At 46.4% G+C, this 24,429-nt stretch overlaps 1 long non-coding RNA gene across 1 annotated transcript; it reads left to right on the top strand.

Moving 5' to 3' along the window:
* Nucleotides 1-1,573: 1,573 nt before the first annotated feature.
* Nucleotides 1,574-20,445, top strand: LOC132206296 (uncharacterized). Its single transcript, XR_009442970.1, has 3 exons — nucleotides 1,574-1,688; nucleotides 4,313-4,523; nucleotides 20,269-20,445. It is a non-coding gene; the product is annotated as an uncharacterized LOC132206296 (long non-coding RNA).
* Nucleotides 20,446-24,429: the final 3,984 nt, after the last annotated feature.

Raw genomic sequence — 24,429 nt, 5'->3', positions numbered from 1 at the left:
CTCTGGCCATCTCAGTCAGTAACAGGACTGATAAGCCAATCTGAGCAATATGCTCCACAAATTCCCATCCCGGGTACACTCTGTGCCCTCTGTCACCCTCTGTGCTTCATTCTAGATGCACTCGACCTGGGGACGTGCTGATTCATCAGCCAAGGAGATGGTAGGCAGCAGGACACCCCCTTTGCCCATGTTTGACCCTGATGCCTTGAGACCTGCTTAGAATTGGTGCCAATGTTGAAGACCCCCAGAGATACTGCTTCTTGTCACAGGCTTCACTTCCTAAGGATCTGTCTTGATGGTGGGGCAAGGCACACACAGATAGTTTGGATTCTAAGATAGGATTGGACAAAGATGACGATATCAAGCTGTTACTAATTTATGAGGTCGACATTCCCAATTTTGGTTGAAGGCTCTGATGGTAGTTAGAAAGGAGAATGTGGAGAAACAAAGCCCAGTTTGATTCTTATAAAACTTCCTTTTGCATTGTGATTCAGTGAGCATTTTCAGAGGCACTTAAAAGTCATGTGTTCATGACCTCCCCTTGGTCTGTTCATGCAACAACATCTACATCGCCATTTGTAGCCAAGAGTATCATGCAATTGGGACTTGTTTGCCAATGCTGCCAATTTAGGTCCCTGCGCTTCTAACTGAGAGATAGCATCACCAAATACATGGGACTGCAGGTTCAGAAGTATCTCCAGTGGGACATTGGCAACTACTAGGTCCAGCTGGATAAGTGCCTCAACTTACCTTAATGTACTCTCTGCTAAAGTGGGCGTCACTAGGTCAGCAGAAGAATATAGAGTTGGCCAAAGTAGAACTGGAAAAGTGCACTTCATCTAAATATCTTTTACGTTCATTCATTAGATGGCTAGGCCAGCCCAATTATCCAGTTAAGACTCAAACACATTGCTTCCCTAAAGAGCATTAGTGAACAAGATGTGTTTTTTTTCACATATATAAATCAACCATTGTAATTTACTGGTCATTAGATTAGTTTATTTTCTTTAATTATGAATTTTTAATTAAATTTAAACTTCACCAATGATGTGGCGGGGTTTGAACTCAGGTCCCCAGAACATACAACAGTGTGGCACAGGAAAAGGCCCTTCGGCCTACCATATTGTGCCCAATTAAACTAATTCCTTCTGCCTGCCCATGGTCTGTATCCCGCAATTCCTTACAAATTCACGTGCTTACTAAAAGCCCCTTAAACACCCCTGTTGTACCTTGTCCAACACCTCCCCAGGCAGTGTGTCCCATACCCCCAACACTGTTTGTGTAAAAAAACTTGCCACCACATCTGCTTTGACCTTCTCAACTGGCAACTTAAGTGCACACCCCCTAACATTAGACATTTCAACTCTGGTAAGTAGATTCTGAGTGTCAACCCTATCTATGCCTCTCATATAGACTTCTATCAAATCTCTCCTCAGCCTCCACTGCCGCAGAGAAAACAACTTCAGTTTTTCTAGCCTCTCCTTACAGCTAATACCCTCTAATCCAGGCAGCATCCTGATAAAGCTCTGCTGAACCCTCTCCGAAGCCTCCACATCCTTCCTGTAATGTGGCGGCCAGAACTGACTGCAATACTGAAAATGCAGCCTAACCCATGTCTTATAAAGTTGCGTAAACCTGAGGTTCTGCATTTCTAGTCCAGTTACATTGTTATTCACCGAAAGGCCATGGTAAGTGAAATTTCTCTTTTTTTCTCATTTACTCACAGGGCGTGAGCATTGCTGGCTGGGCCGGCATTTATTGTCCTCCCCTCGTAACACTGGAGGAGGCGAAGGTGAGCTGCCTTCCTGTAATGATGCAGTCCAGAATTCCTTTCCTCTATTACTGAGCCCCATGTGCCAATTTTGATAGCTTCATGACACCCGTACCTGCTCTCCGACCAGCACGCACAGCAGCGCCCCCCCAACATTGACCTCCATTTTTTCAATAAAGCATAATTCCAGATTTACTAAATTAACTGATTTTGAATTCTCCAAAAGCCTGGAGAACTCACACTGTGAGGACTATTGGATAACTAGGCCCAGACCAGAACCACTATGAGGACACACTGGAGTGTTACCTTATGTTTAGTGCTCATTACTTCAGAGTTTGATTTTAATAACCTCTGTTAAACAATAGAAGTGGCAGAATTAGGGTTGGCACAGTGGCCCAGTGGTCAGCACTGCTCCCTCACAGCCCCCGGGGACCTACGTTTAATGCCACCCTTGGGTAACTGTGTGGGGTTAGCATAGGCTCCCTCTGTCTGTGCAGGCATTCTCCGGTTTCTTCCCACAATCCCTACTTGGATTGGCCATGCTAAGTTGCCCATAGCATTTGGGGATGTGCATGGTAGGTAGAGTGGTCAGGGTGAATGTTGGGATGCAGTGGGTCTGGGGGGGATGCTCATTGGAGGATCAGTATGACCTGCTTCTACACTGTAGGGATTCTATGAATTGCTGCTGAACTATTTAACTCAAACCAAATTACGTTCAAAAACAGAAATTGCTGAAAAGCTCACCAGTTCTGAGAGAAGGTCTCTTGACCCGAAACATTAACTTTGATTTCTCTCCACAGATACTGCTGCACTGCTGAGCATTTCCAGGAATTTATGTTTTTGTTTCTAATTTACACCATCCACAGTTCTTTCAGTTCAAATAAGTTCATTTCTGCTCAATCTGTATTCTGCACTGTTTGTACAATTTACAAGTTTCTAATAACTTTGAAAACACCAGCCAAATGGCAGTGTAATTGACATTATTTCACAGCAAAATGAATTTGGCCTTTGTTGCTTCATTAAAACAAAGTTCCTGCTATGTGTTCTGTTTCTGGTCTTCATTTCATGTTTCAAATTAGCTCCTGAAGGGTTCATATTTTGTGTTGCTATGACACTGTGCCTTGGTCAACGATTCAGATTCAACCCACGCTGTCTTGAGAAAAATATCAATTTAGTTCTGCATTCCTGCTTGTCTCAGATCATAATATGCCTAAGTCTGGCGAATGGGGATCCCACTCCAGGGTCTGAGTGAAATCCTCCAAGCTGACGCCTCAGTTCAGCACTGAAACAGGCAAGAAGATGTGCTGCACAAACTCAGCAGGTCTGGCCCCACCTGCGGAGAGATAAACAGGGTTAATTTTTCGGGTCTCCTTCAGAACATGCTGGACTGGAAACATTAACTGGGCTTGTCTCTCTTCAGCGACGCTGCCAGACCTGCTGAGTTTCTCCAGCGCCTCCCCTTGCTTCTTCTGGATTTCCAACATCCACCATACCTTGCTTTTACCGAAAGGGTGTCAGTGCTGCTGTTTATTGGATGGACTGCCAAACCAATACCCACCCTGCATGCTTGGACGAATGAGAAAGATTTCATGCCATTTCCTGTTATCTTGACAGCCCCCAATTGATGTCACATTGTGTTGTCAGTGCCCCATTGCTAGTTACGGGAGCTTGCTGTGCACACAAATGAAGTAAGTTGAAGCCAGTATTCCACTTCATAAGCATTTCAGGGGTTACAAAGCCCCTCCAGTCAGACGGAGGCCATTTGTCCCATCAAGTCAGTCCTGACCGCACCCCTCCAAGCCAATTTCCCACCCGCTCCACAACGCTAATCAACCCAGCATGCACATCTTCAGACTATGGGTGGAAACCCACACAGACATGGGGAGGTTGTACAGACTCTACATAGGCAGTCGCCTGAGGGTAGAATCGAACCTCAGGGTCCTGGTGTTGTGAGGCAGGAGTGCTAACCCTTGAGCCACCACACCTGAGTGAGCTCCTGGATTAGAGTCAATTGTCAAGGCAGAGGATTTTGAGTAAAACCAAATATTCTCCTCCCACATTGTCCTTTTCTAAAAAGACACTAACCGTTTGAGTACGTTGGCAAAAGTTGTTCAAAATAAAATTCAAGCCACTTTAATGGATGTATGGTGGCACAGTGGTTAGTACTGCTGCCTCATAGTACCAGGCACCATGGTTCAAATCCCCACCCTCATCAGGAGACTGTCTGTGTGAGCTTTACACATTCTCCCTATGTCTGTGTAGGTTTCCCCTGGGTAGTTCTGTCTCTTTTCCAACTGTCCAAAGACATGCAAGTTAAGCTGGATTGCCCAAAGTGTCCAGGGATGCAGAGGCTAGGTGGGTTAGCCATGGGAAATACAGGGTTACAGAGATAGAGTAAGGTGGTGGGTCTGGCTTTTCAGAGGGTTGATGTGGACTTGATGGGCTGAATGGCCTGCTTCCACACTGTAGGGTTTCTATGATTTTAAGCATTAAACTGGAACCCATACCATTCACAATGACCAAAGCCTTTTCAATTGCCAGGATGGTCGTCCTTGCTTGTCAAACTCTTCCCCCAACAACACCCTCTCCCCTGGATGTTTTTGAGCTGTCTTCTTGTTTCGGCACCAGCTCCTTGGATCCGAGCTGACATCCAGTGGGAAGTAATGGATTGACATCGCCACTGGTGTGATCCGTGCCTGGGAATGAAATGATGTGTCGAGATTCCAGCATGAGGAGCCATTTTTTACATATGGTGAGTAGTGTGATCATGAGAGTACTGCCTGAAAGAGCAGTGGAAGCAGATTTGAAGGTAACTTTCCAAAGCAGGTTGGGAAGGGGGCGCAGTATGATGGGTTAAGAAGGATTAGATTAGATTCCCTACAGTGTGGAAACAGGCCCTTTGGCCCAACAAGTCCACACTGCCCCTTGAAGCATCCCACCCAGATCCATCCCCCTATAACCCACACACCCCTGAACACTACGGGCAATTTAGCACAGCTGATCCACCTAGCCTGTACATCTTTGGACTGTGGGAGGACACCCACGCAGACACAGGGAGAATGTGCAAACTCCACACAGACAGTCGCCCAAGGCTGGAATTGAACCTGGATCCCTAGTGCTGTGAGACTGCAGTGCTAACCGCTGAGCCACCGTGCCGCCCCAAATGGGTGGGCTTAAGTACTAATTGGCTATCTCTGTCGTAGAAAAAGTAAGATGGGTCAAACGGCCTCATTTTTTTTGGATCATTACAGTGAGAATCTAGTGATCTTGTTACACATGTTATGGCTTACTGTTTACATTAGTTTGCAATCTTGTTCCCCTTCATTGCAAAGTCAGTTCTACAGCCAAGAAATAATTGTCTTCATCTGGAACCACATGAGGTTCGGATGTAAGCCTTAGTCTCTCTTCATTACTGAGACTTTACATCCCAGGCAACATCCTGGTGAATCTCCTTTGCATCCTCTTGAGTGCAATCACATCTTTCCGATAGTGCGGTGACAAGAACTGCGCGCAGTATTCCAGCTGGAACTTAATCAATATTTTATAAAGTTATAGCAAGACTTCCTTCTTCCTAAATTCTACAACCTGGCTAACGAAGGCTAGCTCGGTAATATGCCTTCTTCTCCACCTTTATCTATCTGTACTGGTGCCTTCAGTGATCTGTAGGAGGCATTGTCAGCACGTTTGCAGATGACACGAAAATTGATGGGACAGCGGACAGTGTACAAGGTTATCTAAGATTACAAAGAGATCTTGATCAATTGAGTCAATGGGCTGAGGAGTGGCAGATGGATTAATTTACTGAAATTTGGTAAAACAAACAAGGGCAGGACTGATGCAATTGATGGTAGGACCCTGGGTAGTGTTGTAGAACAGAGAAACCTGGAGGTTTAGGTACACAACTCTGAGAAAGTTGCATCACATTTTGACGGGGTGATTAAGAAGGTGTTTAGCACACTTGCCTTCGTTGCTTGGACCTCTGAGTATTGGGACATTACGTTGAGGTTGTATAAAACGTTGGTGAGGTCTCTTCTGCAATACTGTATGCTGTTCTGGTCACCCAGTTATTGGAAGGATATTATTAAGCTGGAGAGGGTTCAGAAGAGATTTACCAGGATGTTGCCAGGAATAGATAGTTTGAGTTATAAAGAGAGGCTGTTTAGGCTGGGACTTTTTTAACATTGGAATGTAGGATGTTTGTAAGATTCCCTACAGTGTGGAAACAGGCCCTTCGGCCCAACAAGTCCACACCGCCCCTTGGAGCATCCCACCCAGACCCCTCCCCCTATAACCCACACACCCCTGAACACTACGGGCAACTTAGCATGTCCAATCCACCTAACCTGCACATCTTTGGACCGTGGGAGGAAACCGGAGCACCCGGAGGAAACCCACACAGACACGGGGAGAATGTGCAAACTCCACACAGACAGTTACCCGAGGCTGGTATCGAACCCGGGTCCCTGGCGCTGTGAGGCTGCAGTGCTAACCACTGAGCCACCGTGCCGCCCCACATGTTGATGGGAGGTTTATAAAATCATGAGGGGCATAGATAAAATGAATAGTCAAGGTCTTTTCCTGTGGTGGGTGAGTCCAAAACTAGAGGGTGTAGGTTTAAGGTGAGGGGGAAAGATTTAAATCAGACCTGAGGGGTAACCTTGTCTTGTAGAGGGTGGTAATAAGTGAGCTGCCAGAGGAAGTGGTGGAGGCTGGTACAATTACAACATTTAAAAGGCATCTGGATGGTTACATGAACAGGAAGGACTTAGAGGGATATGGGACAAATGCTGGCAAATGGGATGAGATTAATTTAGAATTTGTGGTCAGCGTGGATGATTTGGACCGAAGAGTCTGTTTCTGTCCTGTACAGCTCTATAACTCTATGCTCTATGTAGGATAAGTCAGGCAAAATTGCATCATTCACAAGTTTTGCTGGTGTTTTTTTCTCTGGGTTTAAAGACAACCAGGGGTAATCAACAAATATGTAGTTTGCGATGTTCGTGGTTAGCCATTGCACTTCGAGACAAGGATGAACTTAAAATCTCAATAAATAAGCTTCCAGAAGCGTTGGTCATAGACAACAGACCATCATTTACCAGCAGCGAATTCGAGTATTTCTTAAATTAGAATGGTGTTGTCATATAAGGTCAGCTCCATACTATTCATCATCCAAAAGAGCAGTCCAAACTTTGAAAGGAAGGCTTAAGGAAGTAGCCTTCAGCTTCACTCGATCCCAAACTGCCCTGGTTCCTGTTTGATTATACGACAACCCCTCACACAACCACAGGGAGAGCTCCAGCAGAGCTGCTAAAGGGAAGAAGGCTCCACACCAGGTTACACCTGATCTTCCCAGACCTGGGGAGGAGGATGAAACAGCATCAGGAGTGCCAAGACGCCGCTAAGCAAGAGAGAGAGAGAGAGAGACAGCTCTCTTTGGGGTGATGACGTTTGGTGTAGGAACTGCGCGAAAGGTCCTGTATGGGTAAGGGCCATGGATGACATGGGGTCAGGTTGAGTGAAGTATAAAGTCTGTGTAGGTAAGACACTCTTGAACATGCACACGGACTGTATGAAAGCTGAGTAGAAATTTCTCTCCCACATGCACAAATATGACATGGTTAATTCATTTTCGAAAATGCCAAGGGAATGTTCATTTTTCTTCAAGTGAGCCCAGACGTTTCCAATTGTTGAAGCTTTCTCAGGTTCTGCTGTTGTTTTAAGCCTGAGGCATTTTTGTTTGTTGTGCCAGATGGTGGTACAGTCTGGACTGATAAATTTGAATGCCATAAAGGAACTTTGATGCTGCGGATCCTATAATGCATGGCACTCTGCACAGACTGAACCCGAACCTGAACTTTAGGGCACGGTGCCAGCACATTTTCTTTCTCAGGTCCAGCTTGGTGCCAGTTGGCAGTGAGAGACGTGATTGATGTTCATGAGTCAAACAGAGGCAGATTTAATAGGTTCATTTTGTTCCAGTAAGAAATGGAGCCAACAGAATGTACCGGGTGGAGAGCACAAACTCGACAGGCGAAAGCCAGTATTTAATCATTATTCCAAAGCCCTCAATGAATACAAATTCTTCTCAGACACAGAAACCCAACAGAAAGGTGAGTCACTTTAAAATCCAGCAAAGGGTGACCAGAAGATTGGGAAATAAGAAAGAATACGAATCCAGGCGAGTGGGGAACATAAAAGCAGACTGCAAAAGCTTCTTTACGCACATGGAATGGAAGAGATTAGCAAGGAAAGTATGGGTTGATTTACAAGGAGAGACAGAAGAATTTACAATGAAAAATAGGGAAGATGACTTTCAGCTGAAGCTTTTATTTCTAGGCCGAGTCTGAGGTGTTTGAGTTTTTTTCTCTGGAGGTTTCCTCATCTGGGAAGCCGCTCGCACTTTCTTGTCTTATCTTTCCAAGTCGTTAATGACCGAGCGCACCACTGTCATGTCTCTTATGTCTGATGCCAGCTGCATTTTACCAGATGGCATTCCCACAATAACTCACCTCTCGGTGCATAGCCCCAGGTTCGCTGGCATCCTCTGTGCCCACATCATCTTTGAAAACCTCTTTGTGCACTTGATCTGTCAGTCCACAACCATGCCATGTGGCTCCTGACAATTGCTCTGGACATGGAGGACAGGGGAAATTGGCACCCCTTTAGAGGACAAGCATGCAGAAGCCCTGCAGGGCAAGGTGGGGCGAAGCCTGGGTATTTCCTCCCACCCAGGGACCTGCAGTAGAGGCCATAACACCAGACAAGGCCTGGTCAGCTCTAAGGTTCCCATTTGGGTCAGTGCAGCCTGGAGGAATGGCCAGCAAAGTAGGTCAAAGATCAACGCCCTTTTCCACTCTTCCAGGGTGAGAGCCAACCTCCTCTCTCTGATACTTGGCACTCCCTCTCTGCTACCCCACCCATGTCCCTCTGCAATTCAGGGCTCTGCTATTATCTCACAATATCTTCCCCCTCCCACTCACTCCCCCTGACTCCCGATGCCACTGACCCTTCATACCCTGTGCTGCCTACTCAATCACTTGGGACATCTCCTTTGATACCCGCCTCTCTGTCTCGCTCCAACAGGAATGCGACTGCACAGTGAGGGCAGAGAGAGTTGAGACAGGTAGCGGGCTGCCAGACATTCGCTTCCTCACCCTTTCCGAGGAGAGGGTCTTGGACTCTGATTGCCCTGAGTCCCTGAATGGCCATGTAAAGACCCTGGACTGAGAGTGGAGGCTGCCTTTAATGTGCTGTGCCAGGATCCCATGAGAGAAAGCAATATCTCTCAACTTGGCTTGACTGAGGCCCTCTGTCAACCAGGAAAAACCTCCTTCATCGTGTCTGCACTAAAGGGCAAGGCAAGGCAGTAATAACAGGAGTGTTAGCCATCCAGCTGAAGGGCCAAAGTGCAGCAAGACAAGGTGAGGTTAGCAGGGCGTCTGCAGCCATCGAGGCAATCTCAGGGTGAATGAGTGCTACAGAAGTGACAAAGGGCCTGGAGATAAAGCCTGACCCAACCCGTGATCCAGGTGTGTGTCCCTGAGCTCACAAACAGCGTCCGTGCTGTAACACTACACTGAGAGTTACCCAGGCTACTGATGTACAGCATTGAAGAGGTGAATCATCCTGCACAGGAATCGGAGATGTACCATGAGGGCCGTTAGAGGCTGGTACATATCGAATGCCAACGTTTATGGGTATGGGGGTTTTGTGTGTTTGTGTGTGTGTGTGTGTGTGTGTGTGTGTGTGTATGTGTGACTGTGTGTGTGTGTGTGTGTGTGTGTGTGTGTGTGTGTGTGTGTGTGTGTGTGTGTGTGTGTGTGTGTGTGTGTGTGTGTGTTAGAGTGTGGGCCCTGGGATATTGGTGACTGGTGTCCAACGCGCAGTTTATATGGAGTGAGTTTTACCTCCTCGCGACCTCCTCCCACATTGCGTTGTCTCATGCTTTGCTTGTTTGGTGAACTCAGCAAGATGGAAAACTGAATTATGAATGAGGCACACTGGTCTGTCTAACAAGCAATAATGCCTTTACATCAGCACCTCAGTGGCTGAGAAACGATGTCTAAAGTATAGTGAATGGAAGGAGATGAACTCAAAGGATGTCTTGTCCGATTCTGTTGCATGCCTCTGCATAATGCACATCACCCAGGCATCGCTAACATTTCTCTCTCCACCTCCCAGAGCAAAATCTCCCAGAAGCACCTCCCTCTGGTCATGACTGTTACCCATTGATGCCATTCCCCTGACATCAGTTTGCAGTTTGTGCTGTCCATGATATGCCTAACTTGTGACTTTCTATTTAAGCCATTTATAGAGGGATTTCAACCAAGCTTTTCAGAGATGGTAAGGCATAGCCTCTGAGAAATTTCAACACCATGCCATTTTGTCATTGGACGCCCAAGATGGTTTCTGAAGTGGTGACAGTGTTACAGTTCTCTCAGGGCTCTCCCATACCCATAAACATTCGCATTCGATATGTACCAGCCTCTAACAGCTCTCATGGTACATCTCCGATTCCTGTGCAAGATGATTCAGCTCTTCAGTGTTGTATGTTGGTAGCCTAGGTAACTCTCAGTGTAATGCTGCAGCACGGGCGCTGTGTGTGAGCTCAGGGACACACACCTGGATCACGGGTTGGGTCAGGGTTTATCTCCAGGCCCTTCGTCACTTCCAATTGTACATCGTCTACTTGCCTCATGGGGTGGAGACTCCGATGTTATCCCCATCCCATGTCTAACCAGGAATGTTCCTCTCACTGTTGGCACGATACACTGTTTGATCGTCAACTTCTTTAGCTTTGCCACAAGCGCATCAGCATCAAATCCTCGAACCCAGAGTCTATGTCTCTGATGTGAGATCTTCTGTTCAGTGGAATTGGATTTTCACACCACAAAGTCAATTCCTGGTCAGGATCGAGGCTGCCATTTTCACAAGGAATGTGGCTCTATTCCTTTGTTGCCTGTCAAACAGTTTAACCCCTTTTAGCTCTGGGTCATAGGGCTAAGGGTTCGTGACCCCCCCCACCGATAATCTAGCCCCAACCCTGTGCTGCACGGAGGGAACGCTACATGGTTTGGAGAAACTGTCTTTCAAGTAAGGCACAATCCTGGGGGGTGTAAAGACTGACGAAAGAGAAGAGACTGGATTGGTTAGGAGTTTAGAGGAATGCGGGAAGATTGATAGAAACCTATAAAATTCTAACATGACTAGGAGGGTAAACACAGGGAGGATGCTCCTGACGACCAGAGATCACAGTACAATTTTGGACTGAGATGAGGAAAAATGTCTTCACCTGGAGAGTGGGGAGCCTGTGGAATTTTCTACCACAAAACATCAAGAGTTTTGAAAGAGGAGTTTGATGTTGATCTGTAAACGTCTATGGTGCTCTATGGGACTGGCTGCGTGGCTCTGTTGGTACAGACATGATGGGTTGAGTGGTCTCCTTCTATACTATAAAATCCTATGATCTAGTTCTTAACGCTAAAGGAATCAAAGGGGAGAAAGCAGATACAGGGGACTGATTTGGATGATCAGCCATGATCATATTGAATTTTGGAGAAAGCCTGATGTGCCAGATGGCCTATTTCCACTCCTATTTTCTCGAAAATTTGCATTGTGGTCATATGTAGGCCAGACCAGGTAAGGACAACAGATTTCTTTCTCTAGAGAGCTTGTTGAACCAGATAGGCTTTTGATGATGATCGTGGGTGTTACAGAAGAATAGTCAATTACCAAATCTCTGTGTCTCTCCGGGATTCTCTATTGTAGCCTGGAACACCAGAGTCTTAAGTAGCTCATTAAAGATTTATGGCAACCCGAGTCTTGCTGAACCAAGGGATCTTGGGGAGCTGGTTTATAGTTCCTTAATGGTGGAGTCAACAGGTAGACAGGGTTTTGAAGAAGGCGTTTGATATGCTTGCCTTGTTGGGAATGCAGAAGTCACGTTGCAGCTGTACAGGACATCGATTAGAGATAGTAGGAACCTGCAGATGCTGGAGAATCCGAGATGACAAGGTGTGGAGCTGGATGAACACAGCAGGCCAAGCAGCGTCAGAGGAGCAGGAATGCTGACGTTTTGGGAAGGGTCTAGGCTCAAAATGTTAGCCTTCCTGCTCCTATGATGCTGCTTGGCCTGCTGTTTTCATTCAGCACATTGATTAGGCCACTTTTAGAATACTGCACACAGTTCTGGTCTCCCTGATATAGAAAAGATGTTGTTAAACTTGAAAGGGTTCAGAAAAGATTCACAAGGACATTGATGGTGTTGGAGGGATTGAGCTATAGGTAGAGGCTGGTTCAGCTGGGACTATTCTCCCTGGAGCATTGGAGGCTGGTGGGTGACCTTATAGAGGCTTATAAACTCATGAGGAGCAGGGATAGGGGGAATAGCCAATGTCTTTTTCTCAGGGTAAGGTGCTTCCAAAACTAGAGGGGCACAAGTTTAAGGGGAAACATACAAAAGGGTCCAAAGGGGCAACATTTCATACAGAGTGTGGTGTGTGCATGGAATGAGCTGCCAGAGGAAGTGGTGGAGGCTGGTACAGTTACAACATTTAAAAGGCACCTGGATGGGTAGATGAATAGGAAAGAATTAGAGGAATATGGGCCAAAGGCTGGCAAATGGCACTGGATTCATTTAGGATATCTGGTTGGACGATATCGGACGAAATAGACCGAAGGCTCTGATTCCATACTGTACATGTCTCTGATTTTATAACACTTTGATCACTTAAATGACAATTCGATGGCTTTATTCTATAACTTTTATTAACACTGTGCTTGTGAGAAAATGTCAGTCAAGTCACAACATTTTAATCAAATCTTTAAAATGTTGTTGAAATATAGGAATATATATTGGAAGGTCGAATTTGAAAGCTGAGTACAGGATTAAGGATAGGATTCTTGGCAGCGTGGAGGAACAGAGGGATCTTGGTGTGCAGATACATAGATCCCTTAAAATGGCCACCCAAGTGGACAGGGTTGTTAAGAAAGCATATGGTGTTTTGGCTTTCATTAACAGGGGGATTGAGTTTAAGAGTCGTGAGATCTTGTTGCAGCTCTATAAAACTTTGGTTAGACCGCACTTGGAATACTGCGTCCAGTTCTGGGCGCCCTATTATAGGAAAGATGTGGATGCTTTGGAGAGGGTTCAGAGGAGGTTTACCAGGATGCTGCCTGGACTGGAGGGCTTATCTTATGAAGAGAGGTTGACTGAGCTCGGTCTCTTTTCATTGGAGAAAAGGAGGAGGAGAGGGGACCTAATTGAGGTATACAAGATAATGAGAGGCATAGATAGAGTTGATAGCCAGAGACTATTTCCCAGGGCAGAAATGGCTAGCACGAGGGGTCATAGTTTTAAGCTGGTTGGTGGAAAGTATAGAGGGGATGTCAGAGGCAGGTTCTTTACGCAGAGAGTTGTGAGAGCATGGAATGCGTTGCCAGCAGCAGTTGTGGAAGCAAGGCCATTGGGGTCATTTAAGAGACTGCTGGACATGCATATGGTCACAGAAATTTGAGGGTGCATACATGAGGATCAATGGCCGGCACAACATTGTGGGCTGAAGGGCCTGTTCTGTGCTGTACTGTTCTATGTTCTATGTTCTATATCTTTGCTCTGTTTTTCATTGTTAATGGCATTTGAATAAAAGAATTATGACTCTTTAGCTTACCTGCTTTTGACAGCATTTAAAAAGAAAACCACCCTTTTGGGTCTTAATGTTGCTGATCCCATTGCTCTCAGATTAAATAGTGACCATTTCACATTCATGGGGTGTTGCTTTCAAATCTCAGACATGATCTCTTCAAAACTCGCCTTAAAACATAGTAAACCCAAAATTCAAACCCTTCAGTTGTGAGCGCAGTCAGCACAAATTTGCCTTGAATTTAACTTGGCAGGATCAATGGAGTTTCAAATCTGGATACCCCTAATCCAGGCCAACATGTCTGTGACTTTCCGTAACTTCCCATTTCCTTTGACACTCCCACATTTGTCCTTTCTCAGAGTGAAACTCTGAATGTGTCTCTGTCTCTCAACTGACTTGTGCTTCCCCTTCCTTTAATTTCTGCAGTCGCTTTTGTTTTTGCTTTTGTTCTGTCAGAACAAGAAGCTCCTTTGTGGGATGTGGGCGTCTCTAAGAAGTGCAGTATTTGTGACTTGGCACAGTGGCTCAGTGGCTAGCACTGCTACCTCGCAACACCAGGGACCCTGGGTCAATTCCCATCCTTGGTTTGGCTATGTTCAGTCTGCATGTTCTCCCTTGTCTGTGGGGATTTCCTCCCACAATCAACAAATAAGCATGTTAGGTTGGTTGCCCATAGTGTCTAAGACTAGGTGGGCTAGCCATGGGGAAATACAGGAATGGGATGGGTCTGGGTGGGAGGGTTTGTGTGGCGTGCTTATCATACTGTAGGTGTAAGTGTTTGACCACAATTGCCTGTGGGGGCAGTAGCGGAGACTTTGGAGTCACATGTAAACCCAATCAGGCCAGGACAACAAATTTCCTTCCCTAGAGCTTTTGCTGAACCAGAAGGAATTTTAGAGTGACCTAGGAAGGAGACAATCAAGTTCCCGATGTGCAATCCCGGAATTTTTGTTTACTAACACTTTCCTCCAGCATCCCAGCCAAGGACCATTTTCACTCTCCTCCACAGTTTGTTTTCTCTTAAATAAAATAAAAGTATAGACAGAGAGAGAGAGAGAGAGAGAGATTGTTTATTTTGAGGGAGGGTCACTGGACCCGAAACATTAACTCTGTTTTCTCCTCCACAGATGCTGCCAGACCTGTTGAGCTTTTCCAGCAACTGCTGTTTTTGTTCCTGATTTACAGTATCCACAGTTCTTTGAGTTTTTACATAGCTCAATGCCTTTCTGCGATGTTTGCCTCCTAAGAAAGTTTTGATTTGGGAGATTTCTGGAAAGGCCAGACCAAACCCTGGAAAGTTGGCAGCTGGTGCGGAAAGATAGATCTGTAGTTTCTTTCAGCACAACTACTGGAGCAGTCAGATCCCTGGCAAAGCAAGGAGATCACAAGCCACATTTATCTTCCCGAGATTCACATCAGAGTTGCTTCCAAGAATTGGCGATGCCTTCACGCTGTTTGAATCACAAAACCCAGGCTTGCACAGTTTAAGCAATCATGCGAGGTCTCAATCCCTTTCTCTTGAACTGCCTTCTGGCTCTGAACCTCTTTCCGTTGAATGCTCTCTTGAAAGAAATTGCTTCAAGCATTTTTCTTGATATTAGTGCACAAGATATATTGTGTGGTCACGAAAGAAAGCCGCTCATGAGAATTTCTCTGCTAGACATTGTCATGAGCGGTGCAGATAAAGTGAATAGCCAGGGTCTTTTCCCTCAGGTGGGGGAGTCCATAACTAGAGGGCATATTTTTAAAGTCAGAGGGGAAGGATTTAAAAAGGGCATGCGGGACAATGTTTTTCACACAGAGGGTGGCTCATGTGTTGAATGTGCTGCCAAAGGAAGTGGTAGACACAGGTACATGCTTAAAGTCATAGAGGTTTACAGCACTGGAACAGACCCTTTGGCCCAACCTGCCCATGCTGCATAGTTTTCACAATCAATCTAGACCCATTTGACTGTGTATAACCCTCTGCACCCATCCCACCCATGTACCTGTTGAAATGTTTCTTAAATGACAAAATTGTAGCCTCCTTCACAACTATCTCTGGTAGCCCGTTCCAGAAACTCACCACCCTCTGGGTGAAAACAAATGCCTCTCTGGGCCCTTTCAGATCACTCCCCCTCACTCTAAACTTATGCCCTCTAGTGTTGGACTCCCCGACTCTATGGAACAGTCTAGTCACCTTAGCTGTGCCACTCATGATTTCATTAACCTTTATAAGGGCACTCCCACTCTCCAGGGGAAGAAAGATGCAGCCGATCCAGCCTGACATTGTAACTCAAACTTTCCAACCCAAGTACCATTTGAGTAAATCTCTTCTGCATCTTTTCTTGTTTAACAGTGCCCTTTCTACAGTAGGGTGATCAGAACTGCTAAAAACATTTAAAAGATATTTGGACAGGTATGTGAATAGGAAGGGTTTAGAGGGATATGGGCCAAATGCTGGCAAATAGGACTTTGTTCTCATGGATGAGTTGGGTTGAGGGGCTTCTTTCCATGCTGCATGACTCTATATAAACAACGTCCTGCCAATATTTTAGGGAGTGAGCTCAGTCATTTTGCTTTGCAGTTCTTGGGGCAGCTTAGTGGCCCAGTGGTTAGCACTGCTGCCTCATAGGGCCAGGGATCTGGGTTTGATTCAAACCTAGGACGACTACCTGCTACGGAGTTTGCACATTCTCCCCATGCCCTGGTCAATTTCCTCCAGGAAAGACTATGATGTTTGCCTTTTTAACTTTGCTTTATGTTTTCCTGACTGATGGTTATACTGTCTATCACTGTAATGTGACTTTTTTTTAACCATTTCTCTATTCTGTAATTAAGGATTGCATCTAGGTATCTTAGTACCTAAGAGGAAGCTACAAGAGGTGACTTATAAAGTTTTTTGTTTGAGTGCATGTGACAATGAAGCTAACTCAATTCAATCTGAATGTTTCTGCTCTAGTTATGTTGACTTCACACGTAATTGCTATGTTCCTCTAACACTAAGCGCTAACCAAACCAGCCTGTTGAGATGACTCTGCTAGTGATGAGAAATGTCAAAAGGAACTGGTTATAAGTAAAATAGCTTTCAAGTACTGGGGCGATGATTACCTCTCTTGCCAGCTTGTTCCACCATGGGTCTGTCCCGGCAAAGTTCTTTGAGAACACTATCCTGGAAAGAAATAGTCTTTGTAGTTTGCCTGCACAGCGACCTTGTGTTTGACCATTACTGGAATAAACTGGGCACTTATTTCTGTCATTTCCAGCCAACCCTCTACATAGCCCATTGAATAACAGCAGTTGACAGGCGCTGAAAACTCCATTTAATTTTACCAATGGCAGAATGCAGCTCATATCGGTTCAGAATCTCAGAATTGCTGCAATTCAGGAAGAGGCCATTTGGCCCATTAAGTCTGCACCAACCCTCCGAAGAGCATCCCACGCAGCTTCTCCACCCCACATTTACCATAGATAACCCACCCTAACTTGCACATCCGTGGGTTATTCAGCATGGCCAATCCACCCTAACCTGCACACCTTTGGGCTGTGGGGGGAAACCGGAGCACCCGGAGGAAACCCACGCAGACCCAGGGAAAATGTGCAAACTCCGCACAGACAGATGCCCGAGGGTGTGAACAAGCCCAGGTCCCGACACCGTGAGGCAGCTGCGCTTAATCACTGAGCCACCATGCTACTCACCTTGGAGCCTCTGGTTTTCATTTCCAGTAACTTCAAAGACAGTCAAATGCTGGAGTAAAGCATGGAAAACTCCAGATTCAGTGTCAAATTATCTCCCGAACGCCATTGTCAAGTGCTTCAGATAAGTCAAATGGTGACCCATGAACTGGGCCATGCCTTTGGCCAGGGCAGGGCTGAGACTATGAGCACAAATCTGGGCCTGGTCTGGACCTTGAGGAGTGTTTTATTTTTCAAATGGTTTTCCTTCCACACACACAGTTCACACACAGCTTGCCAGGCCAGAGTGAACTGGCCAGGCATAATCTGATTGATTTCTCCTAAGGGGATGGTTAAATGACACTTCTATTTTCATTATTTTACATGGGCCTGTGTTTAATTAAAAGGGAAAGTGCATTCAAAGGCTTGTTTGCTTATCTTTACATCCTCAATGATGCTCTTTGGGGATTGGACAGTTAAAAAAAAGTTTGTATTTTTATTGCAGCGATAGTGTTGCTTTAATCTGATTTTTCCTGCGGCACAGTGTTACTCTACTCAAGCATTTTACATCCACTTAAAGATAATTTTTCAGCCAAGGCTTCAGTTCCAAGGCGGGGAGCGAAGTAACAATGGAATGTGCAATTGAGCTGTATGGAGACTGGAATCCTCATTGCACTGAGTCCTCTCTCTCTCACTGGAACTGAAGTTGGCCAGTTAGCTCCTGAGAGACTGGTCAGATATTTATCAGTTCTGGTACTTCACAAGAAGTGGACTGAAACAATTACTTCCTTAATGTTTTCTTCCCTGCTCCCCCCCACCCCAGATTCCTTAAAAGTTCATGTTTCCATTTCTTCCCTGCCTATCAGTGGCCCGAATGCCTCTCATCCAGTGGATGGCTGCCCGAACCAGGGACATGGCTACTCTGTGTTACCACCAGCACAAAGTTAGCAGAGCAGACAGGTTTTCCAACAATAATTTCTCGACCATCATTTGATTTTTAATCTAGTTTTCAACTGAACTGTAACTCCATTACCTGCCGCAATGGGATTCGGTAAACAAGTCTCCAGAACATTCCCTGGTTCTCTGGACGAACAGGCTAGATAGAGATAGATTTATTTATTTGACACTTGTGCTGGGTATAGGAATCCATAAGTACAGCAGAAAGTGCGCAAAGCCGCCACGCGCTGGCTCCCACTTGGTTACAAAAACCAGAATTAAAAAGATTTAACGGAGCCAAAAGGGAAGCAAGAAAAGAAACTCCAGATCTCAGGGTCACAAATCACATCTCCACAATGGTGCAGGCTCTGATCCCATTGCTAGGCTGCTGTTGCACCACCGCCCCCCCCCCCCCCCCCATCACCCCCCAACCCCTCTCAATGTCACTTCTCTCACTGCCATCACCAGCCCTGCTGTCACCGCCATCACTCCCCTCACCGACCCCGCTCTCATTGCCCTCACCGACCCCTCTCTTACTGCTCTCACTGCCCTCGCCCCCTCACCGACCCCGCTCTCACCGCTGCCAACGACCCCTCTCTTACCACTCTCACCCCCTCACCAGCCCCACTCTCACCGCCCTCACTGACCCCACTCTTACCGCCTCGTCGGCCCCATTCTCACCGCCCTCACTGACCCCACTCTTACCGCCTCGTCGGCCCCATTCTCACCGCCATCGCCCCCCTCTCACCGCTGACTGACCAATGTCGTTCCAGCCCACCATCCCACTCTCAGCGATTACACCATCAGGTCATTGCCTTCCCCACGGCTTTCGTTGTTAATCGGTCGCTTGAAACTTCAAACCATCATCCGTCAATATCGAGCAGATGTCCGTCAATCTCCCATCTCTAACCTCTCACTATTGCCCAGCAACACTGGTTTCTCTTTGGGATCTTACTGTTGTTGTAATGCGATTCGTATTTTCTGACAAAGCCTTCCCCTCTCCTCACCTCACCTTGACTCCTTCCACACGTCTTCCAAGGGGAAATGGATCATGGCTCTCTCACCAGAGGTTGCCCTGTCCTGTGGGTTGGGGCATGTGTGTGGGGATCACAGTCGGCTCATTGCCCATGCCCTAAGTGTCATAGAATCACCACAGAGTGGGACTGACCTTCTGAACTACATCTCACCCAGACCCATTTTTCCTCGCCTCTCCCTGTAACCCTGCATTTCCCAAGGCTAATCCACACAGCCTGCACATCCCTGGGCACTAGGGGGCAATTTCCCATGGCCAATCCACCCTAACCTGAACATCTTTGGACTGTGGGAGGAAACCCACGAAGACACAGGGAGAATATACAAATTCCACACAGACAGTCGCCCGAGGGTGGAATCAAACCCAGGTCCCTGGTGCTGTGAGCCACCGTGCCACCGACAAGTCATAGAGATCTACAACACAGACAAACATCCTTTGGTCCAAGTGTCAGTCCCAGTCGAAGACAACCACCAAGCTATTCTAACCCCAATGTATGTGTGGGTGTTCCATTAAGGCTTAATGAATAGTAATCAGCAGAGGTTGAGTTTGATGTGAAGGCAGCGTATCCCGCGATAGTGCTAGCGAGGAGACCCAGGCCCTCTCCATCAGTCACGGAATTATTACAGTGCATAGGAAGATGGAAGCCATTCAACTCAATGTGCCAGTGCTAGTTCTATCCCTTTTGGTAATCTACTGCATTTCCCCATATCTCTGCACACTGTTTCTATCCAAATAACTAACCAATACTCCTATCAATGCTTCTGTCGAACCTGCCTCCCCACACTTCCAGGTAGTACATTCTAAACTCTAACTACTCACTGAGTGAATGTGTATTTCTTCTCACATCACTCTCGGGGCAGCATGGTTGCTCAGCGGTTAGCACTGCTGCCTCACAGCACCAGGAGCCTGGGTTGAATCCCACCGTTGTGTGGAGTTTGCACATTCTCCCCGTGTCGGCGTGGGTTTCCTCCAGGTGCGACCGTTTCCTCACACAGCCCAAAGATGTGCAGGTCAGGGTGGACTGGCCATGCTAAATTGCTCATAGTGTTCAGGGATGTGTACGTGAGGTGGGTTATAAGGGGCTGGTCCTGGATGGGATGCTCTGAGGGCCAGTGTAGACCTATTGGTTCAAAGGGCCTATTTCCACACTGTAGGGATTCTAAGTATCTCATTTGTTTTGAACACTACTTCAAATCTTTGCCCCTCTCATTCTTTGCTCCTTTTACAAACAGGAATGGCTTCTCCCTATTTGCTCTGTCCAGCCCTCACTCATGATTTTGTCAAGCTCCATCAGATCTCAACCTTCGCCTCTCCTAGGAGGACAGTCTCAGCTTTTTCATCACTGAAGATCCTCATCTGCGGAACCCATTCTTGCAAATCGCTATTGCACTCTCTCTAATGTGCCCACATTTTGCAAACAACCTTATGAGCATTGGGCTAAGGCTTCCCTCTAAAGAATGTAGTGTGGGGATGTGAACAATGCAAGTAAAAGAAGACATGTGTGCTCATTAAGCTAAAACAGGCGTCTTCTGTTTTTTTCTCTTTATCACACCTTGATGGCATTGATTCTTGCCTTTGAGAACATAAGAGGACCATAAGTACCCTAAAATCTCTTTGTTTTGGGCCGGACAGTCAGAGCTCAAATCCTCACTGCGGCGCACACTGTGGTTGGAGAACAAGTGCTGGGTGGTTGCTTTTGACTGGTATGAACGCGTGGACCAAGGGGTGTTTGTCTGTGTTGTAGATCTCTATGACTGGGCAGCTCAGTGGTTAGCACTGCTACCTCACAGCCCCAGGGACCTGGGTTTGATTATCCTCGGGCTACTATCTGTGTGGGGTTTGCACATTCTCCCCATGTCTGCGGGGTTTCCTCCCATAGTCTGGCATTGGAGACACATACATAGGAGGATATTTATATACTATTGACATTGAAGACAAGATTTATATCCAATTGGTTATCAACGTGGGGCTGGCTATTTCTATCCTGCCTGCATCTTCCCTTGCTGGGTCTTCTGATCTGCCAATAATTTTCCGTAACAAAATACAAAGCTTAAACCGAGTGAGATCCCAGGATCACCGAAGGCGATGGCTCACTGGTCGACTAAATGCCATGACCTTTCCCAGGATGTGCCTCAAAGTTTTCCATTCTTCCCGATTACACGCCTTGCCCTACCAATGACACGGATCGGGCTGCCTCTTCTCCTGCCGGCATGGAACTGTCTTCCTCTCCAAGCCAGCAAAAGGGGACGGGAACCTTGCCGACTGTCGATGCAAGATGGAGGAGGAGGGCCATTGGATCCCCAACTGACTTGTTCTCACCATCACTGTCTGTAACTTAAGAGTGCTACACTGGAGCTGGAGATTGATGAGCCTTGAGCTCCCCTCGTACCTATACGCTTTTAATCTGGGAGCACATCTTAAAGGATCAAGGGATTTACATAGAAAATGAGAGTGGGAGCAGGCCATTCAGCCCATTGAGTCTGCTCACTGATTCAATATAATCGTGGCTGATCATCCAATTCGGTCCCCTTGCTCCTGATTCCTCTCCATATCTTTTCATCCTTTGAACCCTAAGAGCTAGAATTATAGGACTTTACAATATGATATGGAGGCCATTCGACCCATTGTGTCTGTACTGGAAGAGCTACCCAGCTAGTCCCATATTGAATCATAGGCTTTTACAGGACAATATCTAACTCCTTCTTGAAAATATTCAATGTTTTAGCTGCTTTCTGTGGCAGGGAATTCCACAGGGGTCCCACTCTCTGGGTGAAGTCAATTCTCCTCATCCCAGTCCGAAACGGCCTACCTGATACTCTGGGACGGTTCTAGGCTCCCTGATCATCAGAAACGCCCTTCCCGGATATTAGTCCTCACAAACATCTCCACGCACCCTTCATTGAAAGGATCCATTATATCATGGAAAACAGGAGACTGCGTTGGATGATCAGCCATGATTTTATTGAAAGGTGGAGCAGGCTCAATGGGCCGAATGGCCTATTCCTGCCCCATTTTCTACATTACTACGAAACTTCCTGACCACCTTTCACATTTTTTGCGTGTGCCCTTTCTTTTGCTTTGTGACACTCTGCTGGTAAATTATGAGTCATTTGTTCCTTTGCTTCTGTGTTTCAGTCAGGAACGGGTTTCTCAATCTAAATTTCGCTCTCAGAGATTTGTTTCCCCCGAAGGGGAGGGAACAATTGAAAGGGGAAGCAGCTGCCGGAGGAACACTAAGGCTTGAAATTCCAGTGAATGCACAACTCTCCCTGACGGATGTCTTCATCACTCTCAGCCCTCGCTGTGTGACTGGGAGATGGAGCAGCTGCTGGAGGGAGGAAACACTGTTCTGAGGAAAGGTGGAGCTAAGAGGGTGCAGTGCGCCGTCAAAGGCAGGATCAGAACAGCCTGGGTCTCACACAGAGACAGATAGAGGGAGAGAGAATGAGAGAGGGTGAGAGAGAGATACAAAGATGGAGTGAGACAGAAACAGAGAGAATGAGACATAGAGAGAGAAAAAGAGAGAGATAGGGAAATACAGATATATATAGAGAGAGAAGAGAGAGAAAGTTAGAGAGAGCTAGTGAAAGAGACGGGAAAGAGAAAGATAGAGAGGCAGAGTAGGAGACAGAGAAGGGGTGAGATAGAAAGAGTGAGAACATAGGGAGATAGAAAGATAGAGAACCAAAAGAACTGCAGATGCTATCAATCAGGAACAAAAACAATGTTGCTGGAAAAGCTCAGCAGGTCTGACAGCTTGTGGAGGAGAAAAAAGTTAACGTTTCGGGTCCGGTGACCCTTCTTCAGAACCCGTAGAAAGATAAAGAGTTGGAGAGAGGGATAAAGAGATTGAGATTGAGAATGAGAGATGGAGAGATTAAGAGAGAGAATGATAGAGAGAGATATATAGAGAGAAAGAGAGAGAGAGAAACAGTGAGACATAGAGAGTGAGAAATAGAAAGAGTAAGAGATAGGGGAAAGCGAGTGAGAGTTAGAGATGGGGGGAGGGATAGATAGAGAGACATAGCGTGAGAGAGACAAAAGAGAGAAGGAAAGCAATCAGGCCATACCAAGTATTCCCACTTCAAAAATTCCCGCAGATTAAATTTCCTTACCTCTTCAAGGTTCTACCTGTTGGAAGAAAGGATCAAAGGAGGAAGGGAGGGAAGAAGAGAGGGAGGGAGAGGGGAGAGGTGGGAAAGAGGAAAGGAGGAAGAGATGTAAGAAGACAGTGAGAAGGTTAGAAATGAGGGAGGGAAGGAGGGAGTGAAGAAAGGAGGGAGGGAAGGAAGAGAAGGAGGGGAAAGGAAAGGAAGGAGGGCGGAAAAGAGGGAGGAAATGAGGGAGAGAGGTAAGAAAGGAACGAACAAGCAAACATGTAATTGAGGGAGGGAAGGAAAGAAAGTGGAAATGAGAGAAGAGGGAGGTAAGAAAGGATGGCATGAATGGAGGAAAGAGGGAGAAAGGGAAGGACAGAGGGGAGAAGGAAGGATGGGGTAAAAGGAGGGTGTTGAGGAGTGAGCTAGGTAAGAAAGGAAGGGGGTTAGGACGGAGGGAAGGAGGAAGTCAAGAATGAAGGGAAAGAAGGAAGTTAGGAGGGAAGAGAAAGGAAGTGACATTTACATAGCAAGCAGGCATCCCAAAGCAGTGTACAAGCAATGGGTGTTCTATCTGAAGTGCAGTCATTTTTGTAATGTAGGCAAACATAGCAGTCCGTGTGCATACAGAACATTCCCACACAACAGCAATAGTTGAGATAACAAGGTGGAGAGCTGGATATACCTTGTTATCTCAGATTCTCCAGCATCTGCAGTTCCTACTATCTCTACAACAGCAATATTTCTCTGTGAGTGATGAGACACAAACTTGCCAGAGTTACCTTCAATGGCTTGAGTGAAACAGCATGACCTTTCCCATCCAGCCAAGTAGCTGCTGGGTTAATTTCTCACCTGGAAGATGTCGCATGAGCCAGAACAGCATTGAATAACTTCACTCAACTCCTGGCAGAGGACTTCAACTCAAAACCACAGAACTTAGAGGGCGGCTAACAGGGCTAAAGCTGATACCCTTAGCTGAAGATCATGGCTATGAACTTGTGCACCTTACCCCACATCCCTTTCCAACTGGCTCTGGGCTCCCGGTATTCAGTCAGATCAGAGTCATTGAATCCGCACACCACTGAAAGGGGTACATGGAATAGAACACATATAGAACATAGAACATTACAGCACAGTACAGGCCCTTCGGCCCTCGATGTTGTGCTAACCTATCATACCGATCTGAAGCCCATCTAACCTACACTATTCAATGTATGTTCATATGTTTATCTAATGACGACTTAAATGTACCTAAAGTTGGCAAATCTACTACCGTTGCAGGCAAAGCATTCCATT

The sequence above is a fragment of the Stegostoma tigrinum genome, chromosome 35 (assembly GCF_030684315.1).
Source record: "Stegostoma tigrinum isolate sSteTig4 chromosome 35, sSteTig4.hap1, whole genome shotgun sequence".
Lineage (NCBI taxonomy): Eukaryota > Metazoa > Chordata > Chondrichthyes > Orectolobiformes > Stegostomatidae > Stegostoma > Stegostoma tigrinum.
The sequence above is the reverse complement of the archived record's forward strand: the minus strand, read 5'-3'. Positions and strand labels throughout refer to the sequence as shown.